The sequence below is a fragment of the Heptranchias perlo genome, chromosome X (assembly GCF_035084215.1).
Source record: "Heptranchias perlo isolate sHepPer1 chromosome X, sHepPer1.hap1, whole genome shotgun sequence".
NCBI lineage: Eukaryota > Metazoa > Chordata > Chondrichthyes > Hexanchiformes > Hexanchidae > Heptranchias > Heptranchias perlo.
The window spans coordinates 9,908,199-9,920,564 of NC_090370.1; the positions used below are offsets into that span (position 1 = coordinate 9,908,199).

Below are 12,366 nucleotides of genomic sequence, written 5' to 3' on the forward strand. Positions count from 1 at the left end.
AAAAAAACTAAGAAGGAATATTAGATTTATGTTGAAGAATGTGCAGTATTAGCAGGTTATTTCTGGGAGTAATATATTTGCTGTTCAATATTAGGAGGGGAAAGCACAGCACAGTGAACAGACACACAAATCTGCACCATTTACACATCAGAGTACACACTGGGTTAATGCTGACAACTGAACTCATGTCTGATATTGTATGAATAATGCCTCCGTGTTAATATATGTATAGCTACAATTCACTGCCATCTGATCGCATATGACCGTGCATGTATCATGTAAAGCTCCTGTACATGTATGCTGTCAAAAACTTGCATTGATATAGGTTCTTTAACGTAGTAAAACGCCCCAAGGTGCTTGACAGGAGCGTTATCAAATAAAATTTGACACCGAACTACATAAACAGAGTTGTACATCTGTTGCAGGACAGGAGTAAATACTCGAGAACAGCACAAGCTGTGGTGTTAACGGCAAAAGAACCAATGTTCTTCTCTCCTCAAGGCTTAGGAGGAAAAAGCACTGCCTGGTGCAATATTAAGCCACAGAGACCAGAAGGTCGCAGGTTCAACATCCAGTCTGTAGGGAATCAGCTGATCTCACGCAGGTCAGCACGCATGAGTAGAGAGAAAAGAAAATCATCCAGAGTTCCTGCTCCTGATTGCTAATCCCTGAACCCCTTCTGGGAAGTATCAACATCAGGTAATGCCCTCCACTGTAGGATTGTATCGTCTGAGGGCACACACGAAGAACTGTCATTTGGGTGAGACACCAGAACTAAAAACCAACACCTTCAGAAGAGGGGAGAAGAACATTTTAGGGAAAAAAGAGCCTATATTAATTTATCTGATATCATGAGGGGTACAACAGCCATGTTAGTGTGAATCTACGCAAACAAGTGTACATTACCCTTATAATTGGCATGATGTGGAGATGCCGGTGATGGACTGGGGTGGACATCACACGAGAGGATTGGGGTGACCATCACACGTGAGGACACCACCCACCAGGTACATGGTTCATACTCCTGTGACTTGGCCAACGTTGTCTACCTCATACGTTGCAGGAAAGGATGCCCCGGAGCATGGTACATTGGCGAGACCACGCAGACACTGCGACAACGGATGAACGGACACCGCGCAACAATCGCCAGACAGGAGGGTTCCCTCCCAGTCGGGGAACACTTCAGCAGTCAAGGACATTCAGCCACCGATCTTCGGGTAAGCGTTCTCCAAGACGGCCTTCGAGACACAAGACAACGCAAAATCGTCGAGCAGAAATTGATAGCCAAGTTCCGCACCCATGAGGACGGCCTCAACTGGGATCTTGGGTTCATGTCACGCTACACTTAACCCCACCAGGGGGGAAAAAAAGTTATCTGTTTTTAATACAACTGGTCATTCTCTCTCTTTCTCTTCCTTTCGGATGTTTCTCTCTCTCTCTCCCTCTCTATCTTTGGTTCTGGCCGTTTGTATATTCAGTTGTCTGGTATCTAAGGTTTCTCTATCTGAACACTATTCAATTCATTTGATGGCCTTGATAACGGGCAGTTGGAAAGATTATCTGTAATCACCAGGCATTGTTCTATGACTATATATGCGGTAATTTTCAATGAATCTCGACACTCACCTGACGAAGGAGAAAGCCTCCGAAAGCTTGTGATTTTCAAATAAAACTGTTGGACTATAACCTGGTGTTGTAAGATTCCTTATAATTGGCATGAATGATATATATGTACACCAGTGTTAACTTTTACATGCCAGTTAACACCTTTAATATGATTTTCCAATCGGTGTTATTTTAGCCAAATGGTTTTCTGCTGCCATTAAAATAAAGCCGATCGGAAATTCTGGGCTAACTTCCCCTTTAAATACGGACATTTGTATGTGTAGCGCAAACAGGATTTAATGGAAAAGAAGGACGTGACAGCTTCACATTTCAACTACACTGTAATGAGCCCCAGCATTTTCCCATGCAAAACGCACCAGAACAATATCGTAATTATTTCCAGGTTGAAATCTATAATCAGCATGATCAGTCCCAGATGCGACTTGAAAATATTTTCCTTGTTTGTCCTGGGGGCGGTGGGAGGAGAGGACAAAATCCCTTTTGTCCTTCTAAAGGAAACTGATTCACATTGAAAAAGATTGGAGATAGAATGAAAAGGATAGGGTTATACAGTATAGGAGTATGAGCTGAAGTAAAACATGGAGGCTCACTGTCCCTTTACTCGTCGAGGCTGGTTACTCAGGAGCAACTGAACAATGTGGGATCTGAAGGTAGTCTGCTGAAGAAATGCACAAAGGAGAAATGGAGAGCAACTTCAGGAACCATTAATTGATGGCCAAAGGAAATTCTAGGGGTAGAATAATAAATTTTATTGAGGCACCTCCCCTTCACATGTGCCCCTTCTTCCCCAATACAATATATTAGGGTAACATTAGTTACCCTAAAGCCATGTATCTGGGTTAAATTCCAATCTAGTCCAGTTGAAATCAGGGGAGTGTTCCAACTTCTCCTCGGCGATGGTGCACAACATTGGCTGGGAGACAATCTTTGGGAACCTGATTAAAATATGTTGAGAAAGAGGCATATTTTGCCCCACTATTGTCAACCATGCCATCTAGGTCCTACGCTCTGGATTGCCCTCCCTAGACCTCTCCGTCTCTCCACCTCCCACTTCACCTTCAAGATCCTCCTTAAAAGCCACCTCTTTGACCAAGCTTTAAATTATACCTTCTAATTTCTTCTTTGGCTTGGCATCTATTTTTGTCTGATTACACTTCTGTGAAGTGCCTTGGGACGTTTTTCTTGCATTAAAGGCGTTATATAAATGCAAGTTACCGCAGTTGAGGGGGTTTATATGATTTCTGTAATACTCAGAAATACCAACGGTTGTAGCAGAGTGTTATTGAGAGGGCCATGATTAAAAAGAATACTTCATATGCTTTTTCTGTTGATGGGGTGGTTTCAAGAACATGCAGTGTACGTCATAAAATGTCACCGTTAGTAGGTAGTCTATTACAGTCTGATAGTATGCATACTCCTACATGTTAAGGACAAACTAGTTTGGCCAATAATAGACATAACTGTTTATCTCTTTCACTCATGCATAAGATAGTTTAACAGTTTGTATGAAAAATAATATAGCAAAGGTAGTAAACAATTTTTTTCAATGGACCAAGGCACTTCCCATTCAATCATACTTTATAGAAGCTCAATGGACCAAGAATTTGAAATGCTTCCCAATTTTCTGGGTTGGGAATGTTGCCAGTAAAATACTGCGAGGTGGCAAAACATTAAACAACAAGCATTAGGTTGGGTCCTTTGGTTTCATGCACTTGCTTCTCACATTAGGTCCTCAGTGCCCACCTCTGACAAAGAAAGTAGTCATCAGAGTGTTTACAACATCCTGCAATGTCATTATGTGCCCATGAACTTGGTGTCGAACATCTCCTTATTGCATATACATGAGCCTGCTCACAAATATCAGCACTAACAGATATAAATGTAAAGTTTTTAGCATCAGTACTCAACTTTAATAAGAGATGAGAAGCAGCATCCAACAGCTCCCCTGTGATGTATTCACGATGGTTACTGTGGTGCACTGGTAACCTCAAGGCCCACGGCATTCAATAGATTTCAATGCCACTGTTGTCGCATAAAAAGGAATATTTGATAGGAAATATTACGTAGAATTTTACTGCGCAGAAACAGACCATTTGGCCCAACTGGTCTATCTTGGTGTTTATGCTCCACATGAGCCTCCTCCCACCTTACTTCATCTCACCTTATCAACATCACCTTCTATTCTTTTCTCCCTCATGTATTCATCTAGCTTCTCCTGAAATGCATCTATGCTATTCGCCTCAACTACTCCTTGTGGTAGCAAGTTCCACATTCTTCCACAAATATTTGATCACCAGTAAGAGGAGAGAGTATGGGGCGTCACTCGGGTCTATAACTTTATTATTAGCTGGGACTGCTCGGAGAAAGAAACCACTTGTCAGCGCACTAACCTGCGTGTGCCACCAAAGCCCATAAGATTTTAAAATAGATACATTTTTGGGCTCATTGTCAATTAAACCGAGCTCAGTTGGTAGCACTCTCGCTTCTGGCTCAGAGAGCTGTGGGTTCAAGCTCCACACCAAGACAGGCACCATTCTCTACATTTCTTCCTCAGTATCCCAATGAAAGCCTGTCTGAAACTCATATTTATTTGGGAGGAGGGGAGGGAGAAGGGCGCAAAATGGCACTTGGCATCACTGAATAAATTGCATTTTGAGGAGGTCAGAACGCAATAGCATGGAATGCTGCCAAACACATCTCATCCCTAACCCAAGAGAGCACTCTTCACTCTGCCAGTGTCATGATATTTCTATTTAACGTGCTCTCTATCCTTGCATAGACTAGGCTTGTATTCCCTCGAGTATCGAAGATTAAGGGGTGATCTAATTGAGGTGTTTAAGATGATTAAAGCAGTTGGTAGGGTAGATAGAGAGAAACTATTTCTTCTGATGGGCAGTCCAGAACAAGGGGGCATAACCTTACAATTAGAGCTAGGCCGTTCAAGGGTGATTTCAGGAAGCACTTCTTCACACGAAGGGGAGTGGGAATCTGGAACTCTCTCCCCCAAAAAGCTGTTGAGGCTGGGAGTCAATTGAAAATTCAAAACTGAGATTGATAGGTTTTTGTTAGGCAAATGTTTTAAGGGATATGGAGCCAAGGTGGGTAAATGAAGTTAAGATACAGATCAGCCATGAATGACGAAACAGGTTCGAGGGGCTGAATGGCCTCCTCCTGTTCCTAGACTACCATGCTGAGCCAAATTGCCCAACCGAAGTTGTTTACTTCCTTTCCTGTGGGAAATTGGCTGGCCTCTACTGGGCAACTGTCCAGGGTGGCACATTGGAAATCAGGAGCTCACCAAGTGGAAAACTGTAAGCACTAACCCAAACCCCACCAGTTCATGGTATTGAGTCTTGGAGCATTCCTCGACGTGCAGTGTACCACAGATTGAAGAATTTAGAGACTGTAAGATTAGCTTTTGGGTCTTAAGTCTTCAGATGGTTGAATTTTTCTCATGTTCAGGATGGTCAAAACTTCGGCTCCAAAATAGTATAACTCACAACAGAAACCTTAAGGGCTTTAGGCCCTTTTGAGTTTCAATGAAACCAAACCCACAACCAAAACCAGTCCATGGATCTAGGATCCATTGTGACATATGTGAATTCAATTTTACAGCCTGCCAAATCTAATATTTCATTACATAAATCATTCTATGACTTGGAAAGACAAATAATATTGTAGCATCTAGCCAGCTGGCTTTATGTGCATGAGAAAAGATAATACAAGTCAGTCTGTCTCGGTAGAAGTGAGTGCCGTAGGTGGACATAAAATAGAACTTGGTAGTGTATATCTGTAACTTCAAAAACGTTTTATACAGAACATACTAATTAAAGTAACCATACTCTTTTTAGTGATTTGAAGTCTAATCAATGCTTGGACAAACATGAGTTAAAAACATATAGCAGGCAAGATCTCACCATCATTGCAAGAACCACTATTTTGAAACCAACTATGTTATCCCACCATACATGTTCTACACTAGCGTTACAGGAACCTTTAATTTCTACATGACGACTCAGGAAAATATAACTGAAAAGTAGATCCTATTGATGTTAGATGGGCACTGCAGTGATTCCTTTAGTTGACCAGGTATCTCCTTTAACTATCAAGGTTGAAAGGGCTGACAAGCCTCGAAAATAAACGCTTGCATGACATTCCTGGATGTAAATAGAAGACCAGTCACATGGATGATGAGTGGTAGGGCAGGAATCCAACATGGCGGCTATCACAGCTCAACCTAAAAATCCTTTTGAACCATGTCAGAGATGCAACCCCCAGTTGCACGATTTCAACAATTTCACAGGTAATTATTGCAGAGTTGTCACCATACTGACCCACCCCCACTCCCAACATACACAAACACACCTTTATTTACATGCAGGAATAGTAGTGAAATTCCTGTGGTCAATGCCAACAACTGAAGCTTGTGATTGTCCAGCACAGTATGTGTGCATCATTAAGTAGAATACTCAAAAGGATTACTCTAATATTAAATCTCATTTATTTACTGATCGTCCCTGCAGCATGAATCAATGTTGGCACAATATGAAAGACTTAAGCCTGCCAAAAAAAAACACCTCCCTGCTTGTCCCAACAAGGTCGTGCATGCAATCCAACTCCAGGGATCAAATTAGACCTATCTATTTATAAAGACTCCTGAGCGTTGCCAATATGATTAGCATAGTCTCAAACACAACGTGGGTGTGTCCACAACTAGCCTTCGCCATGCCATGCCACTCACTGGCGCCCACCTCTTTCCTACCAAGTTGCACTTGCCAGCCCTGGTCAAGTCCATTCATGCCAGTGTTGGCTTGTAGGCATGCGGAACAAAGAAGCTGGGATTGGGTTTAATTCCCTACATCTGCCCCCGCATTACCATCTGCCATTCACCAATCCCCCAAAGAAAATACTCTCTGTTGTGAAAATTAGATGAAAAGAAAATAGAATCAAACCGCACTAAGGAACTTGTTGGCACTATTTTTCAAGTCATGTCTTAAGGTTCAACTCTCCCTCGTCATCTTCCTAGTATGCCTTCCTACAAATAATTTCACAAGGCCACTACAGTCACAGTTGGACTTGGAAATACGATGATATGTGGCACTTCCTGTTCCATGTGATCCTGATCCACTATCGCCTTTATTTACTGAGCATCCCTGCAGCAACAAATAAATGCTGGCACAATCTGAAAGACTGCTTTCAGACTGTGCAAAGTTTAACCCTAAAATATCAACATTCAATGAATGGAGTGAGGGGACCATGCAACCTGGTTGGCACAGTAATGCAGCAATGCAACCTATTTTTGGAGGGTTGTGATGGTCTCTAGTATGCAAAGAAGGCACAAATAATCACAGTATATCATAGCAGAGTCGACCCAGTCTCAACCATTTGGAGGACCGGGCAGCAGGTCTGGAAGTTGGTGAAGTGTAGTCACTGTTGTAATGTAGGAAACGCAGCAGCCAATTTGCGCACAGCAAGCTCCCACAAACAGCAATTTGATAATGACCAGATAATCTGTTTTAGTGATGTTGGTTGAGGGATAAATATTGGCCAGGACACTGGGGAACACTCCCCTGTTCTTCTTCTTCTGGGATCTTTTACGTTCACCTGAGAGGGCAGACAGGGTCACGGTTTAACGTCTCATCGGAAAGACGGCATCTCCAACAATGCAGAACTCCCACAGCACTGCACTGGAGTGTCAGCCTAGATTTTGTGCTCAAGTCTCTGGACATGAAGCAAAGGAATACAAATCCATGCGAAAAAATGTTGTATCAACAAAGAGAAATGTCAGCAAGGATGCAAGTACTGGAAGCGAAAATAGAAAGGTAAAGCAAATTACATCATACATGCCATAACGGGAGAGAGAAGTTGGTTCCTGGATCCATTTTTGTTCTCAAATTATATGGATGATTTGATAGAGGAAGCATATCATCAAGATTTACTGACAACACAAAGGCAGCAGGTTTGCCAAATAGCAAGGAGGACTTTAATAGATTTCAAGGTGACATCGACATGCTAGTGGAATGGGCAGGCAGGTGGAGAAGTGTGAGGTAATGCATTTTGGGAGGAAAATCAAGGAATGGCAGTATACAATGGAAAGAAGCTGAAGGATATGGAGGAATAATGTGCCCTTGGGGTTCAAAGTGAGAGTGGAGGTAGATGAAGCCATAAAACAGGGCAATATAATTTTGGGGTTGTATAGATAAATGACAGAGTACAAAAGCAAAGTGGTAATGATACATTTGTTATAGACAATGGTTAGGACACATTCAGGGCCATTTTGGGCACCCTATTATAGAAAGGACATTAAAACTATAGAGACCATACAGTGTAGATTCACCAGGATGATACCAGGGTTGAGAAACTACAGTTATAAGCAGAGACTCGAGATACTGGGACTATTTCCATTGGAGAAAAGAAGACGAAGAGGCGATTTGACAGACTTTCAAAATTATGAAGGGTTTTGACAGCGCGAATAGGGGCAGACAATTTTCTCTGGTTGGGGAGTCAGTGATGGGAGTCATCAATTCAAAATGTCCTTTAAGGGAGTGAGAAGAGAGGTTAGGAGCCATTTCTTTACGCAGAGAGTTGTTGGAGTGTGGAATGCTTTGCCATAGAGAGTGAGTTAGGCAGAGACCATTTCATTTTTTAAGGGAAGAGCAGATAAAAATTTGAAGTAGGGAGAGAGCAGGGTAGTAGGATGCGCTTTGGTGTGCTCTGATGAAGAACTGGCACAGGCATGATGGGCTGAATGGCCACCTGTGATGTAAAGTTCTATGGTATTATGGCACAGATACATACACAGTGGGAAAAGCAGGCAAAGCTGTTGATAAGGAATTACAGGTTGAGACTCTGAGGAAGGGGTAGGATGTTGCGGTTGGTGCAGATAAGAGGCCCAATGTGCTGAGTGCACCGACTGAGTTATATGGAGATACAGATCCTAGTGATGCTGCTTTGAAATGGAAACTGCAGCACCATATTGAGCAGTCATTTGCTTCTTTGTACATAACATTGAATGGTGGTCTTGGTAATTTAGAGGAGTCCAACATCCAGCTATACGTTGCCATCTCCCCCCCATCTGATGCAATGCACTGGTTGCTGGCACGGCAATCTGTCAGCGGGCAAGTGGCAACACCAGTGGCACCTACAATGGAGACCTCACTTACACCGACCACAGACACATCTTTCATAAATGCTCCCACTGGTGCTATTGAGGCTTTGAAGTCCAAACAAGATGCGCTCGTGACCAACTTCAACTTAACTGGGAAAACGGTTACAGGCAACAACGAGGGAGGAATTCCAAAACCTCATAGATGCCATTTCCCTCCAGCAGTGACATGCGTGGAGTGTCACTGGGACTGCCACTTGGCACTCGTGTCAGGAGCAATTCTGTGCCATCGCATAGTCCTGTAAAAGTGACAGCAGATGCTGCCTTTGAAAGCACTTAGTTCAAAGAAACTCCCACTAAGGAGACCCTGGCACTGGTGCATGTCTATCAGAGCTAGTCGCAGACACAGGCAAGCGGCCTTCTGTATCCCCTTCAGCTCGACAGTCAACCAGGATTCCCACTCTTGACTACTAAACAGCGCCCTGCAGGAAGTGCACATGCATGGATGCCAGATTGAGGACAGGGTCGAGCTTGGTCGTGATATCCTCACAGTAGAATTGCCTGCTGGAGCTCCCTGCGCCAAGGCTCACGCATTAATGTTGGTTGCTCGTGCCAGGCACTGGATGGCGACTGCCAACTGCGGAACCATGACGCCTGTACGAACCGTGCCGTACGCCAGGGAAGGAGTCAAGGCTTTCAGGAGAAGGGGAGGGGAAAGAGAGAAATTAGAGGATAAAGAAAAAGTTGTTTGCAAAAGCCCACCATGAAACGCAAAGAGAGAGACTGAAAATCAATGCCGCTGTTAACCAACTATGCGCAGAACGGTGAAGAAATGGTATCGAGGACCTCTTCAGAGCACACTGCTGCCTCCAAGGGTTGTTACCCATATTGGATCCCACTCACCCCCATAGACATAAAGGAATGCTTATTCACCGTCTTCAGTCACAGGATTGGGTTGCTGCAGAATGGGGAAACCCTAAATCAGACACGCACACTTCAATCAAACATTTGTTTTTTTTGAAGGACAGTCCTAGTCCATGCACTGTGGGAGGTGAAAATGCACCCATGATGTTGTGTCTCTTCCAGTCTCCGGATGTATTGAATAGCGTGATAAACTAGCCTGCGGTTAGGCTGAGGTTTTCCTCTGGGTTCAGCAATCACAGCCACTCTGACAAGCTTGAACTTCACTCATTACTTTTTGTGGTCAAACTGGGACACAGCCCATGACTCACCAGAAAAGAAAAATTCACTTTTAACTCTGAAATCGAGTAAAACTTAGAAGTACAGAAATGGAAAATCCTGCATTGCATGACAACTTCTGAGTCACAACGAGCTGCCTACTGCTGTAGAAAATGTTCCTGAACTTTACTTAAAAAAATCACTTCTAACTGGCTCATTAGTATAGAAAATAATTTTGGTCAGCCTTTTGAATATTGGGTTCGTAACCTGTAAATTGCAGGCATGGTCAATATCTAAGAGTTACGGAACCAAGGAGGGTAGATGGAGTTAAGATACAGATCAGCCATGGCGGAACAGGCTCGAGGGGCTGAATGGCCGACTGTTCCTTCCTCAACTTTTGGCAACACAAGCCCCTGAACTTTGTCCTCCTCACCCCACTACTATATCATTAAGGAATATGGATGCAATCACCATCAGGGCCAGACATAGATGCTACCTCTCCATCACTTTCCTTGTAACCTCACTTGTATTCCTTCAAACGAGAGCTGGGCCTGTTTCTGGCTGGGGCGGAGATCACCTCATACAAAAGGTAGGTATCCTGTAACGTAAAGCAGGACCAACATGATCTCCTGGGGGTCGGAGAGGAATTTTCAAGTCTTTTTTCCCTAATTGGCATGGATTTTCATCCAGTTTTTCGCCTCTCCCAGGAGATTACGTGGCTCTAGGTGGGGGTGGGGAGTTTATGTATTGTGATACATAAGGCATCACAAATTTGTGGGATAGGTTGGATGGATCAGTAGGTCTTTTCCTGTCCATCATTTTCCGTATGTTCCCAGGCCAAACAGCCCAATGTTCCACTGAAGAGAAAATGGTTCCAGGTCTTTCACTGAGGCCACCAGAGATCTGATGAGCTCCAATTCAGTTTTTGTTTTAAGAAAGAAAGAAAGACAGACTTGCATTTACATAGTGCCTTTCATGACCTCAGGATGTCCCAAAGTGCTTTACAGCCAATGAAGTATAGTCACTGTTGTAATGTAGGAAACGCGGCAACCAATTTGCGCACAGCAAGATCCCACAAACAGCAAAGAGAGAATGACCAGATCATCTGTTTTAGTGATGTTGGTTGAGGAATAAATATTGGCCAGGACACCAGGGAGAACTTGTCTCCTTGTCTCCTTTGAAATAGTGCCATGGGATCTTTTACATCCACCTGAGGGTGCAAACGGTGCCTCGATTTAACATCTCAGCTGAAAGATGGAAATATTCAAAATGCTTAATTGACTAAAGTGTTTTGACTGCATATTGAGCCAGGAAGTTAAACACTTGCAGAGACAAAATAAGTCAGTGGAATATTAATTTAAGATGGGGGTGAGTCATCCTTTGTAAAATGCAGTACAGGTGCTCTTTGAAACGTTTTGGTTTAGTTAAACATTTTTTTCCCCATTGAGAAACCTGTGTGAAACTCACCGCCCCTCACCTACAGCTTAAAAGACCAGGTGATGAGGTACGTCAAGGAGTAATGGAGACTGTTGGGAGGGGAAAGAGTCAAAACGAGTCTGGTAACCATGACAGGATACTGGAACATTCTTGTGGTAGCTTCGTGTCTATCCATATCATGTCACCTACCTGTGTTCATTTTTACTAAAGCCAGTAGCCCCCTGTCTGCCCCCACCATGATAGGGAGAGAACAGAAAGAGAACATTTAGTTACTAAATGTCTCTTTGAATGCTGAAAAAAATCAAAATATAAGGGCAGGACTTTTCTTTCAAATGGACTTAAAAGTGGCTCAGTCTCCATTTGGAAATTGTTCTTCTCAATCATCACTACATAGAAACGTAGGAACTTAAGAACAAGAGGAGGCCATTCATCCCCTCAACCCCATTCAAACAGATCATGACTTATCTGTACCTCAACTCCAATTACCCGCCTTTGTTCCATTTCCTCGCTACCCATCGATCATTTCTAGCGATCTAAGATTTGAAAATTTCAATTGACCCCCAGCATTCACTGCCTTTTGAGGGAGAGTGTTCCAGATTTCCACAACCCTTTATGTGAAAAAGTGCTTCCTGATTTCCCCCCTGAATGGCCAGGCACTAATTTTAAGGTTATGCCCCCTTGTTCTAGATTCCCCCACCAGAGGAAACCGTTTCTCTGTATCGACCCCATTGAATCCCTTAATCATCTTAAATACTCCAATTAGATCACCCCTCCACCTTCGAAACTCAAGGAAATACAAGCCAAGATGATGCACCCTTGCTTTCATAATTTAATCCTTTAAGCCCCGGTATCGCTCTGGTGAAACGGCGCTGTACCCCCTCCAACCAACGATAGTCAGATAGAAACAGGACGTTTTTAACATTGCGGCAAAATCATAGCACACAGGTGGTGAACTTATGATCAGAACCAGAAAATCAACACCTGCAAAACTTAGTGAATTTGGGTGCTCAATAAGGTGA

General features: G+C 43.3%; 1 protein-coding gene across 1 annotated transcript in view; it reads right to left on the reverse strand.

Moving 5' to 3' along the window:
- The window catches only part of LOC137306891 (aryl hydrocarbon receptor-like), a 45,339-nt gene that overhangs the window by 25,875 nt on the left and 7,098 nt on the right, over positions 1-12,366 (reverse strand). The window lies entirely within an intron of this gene.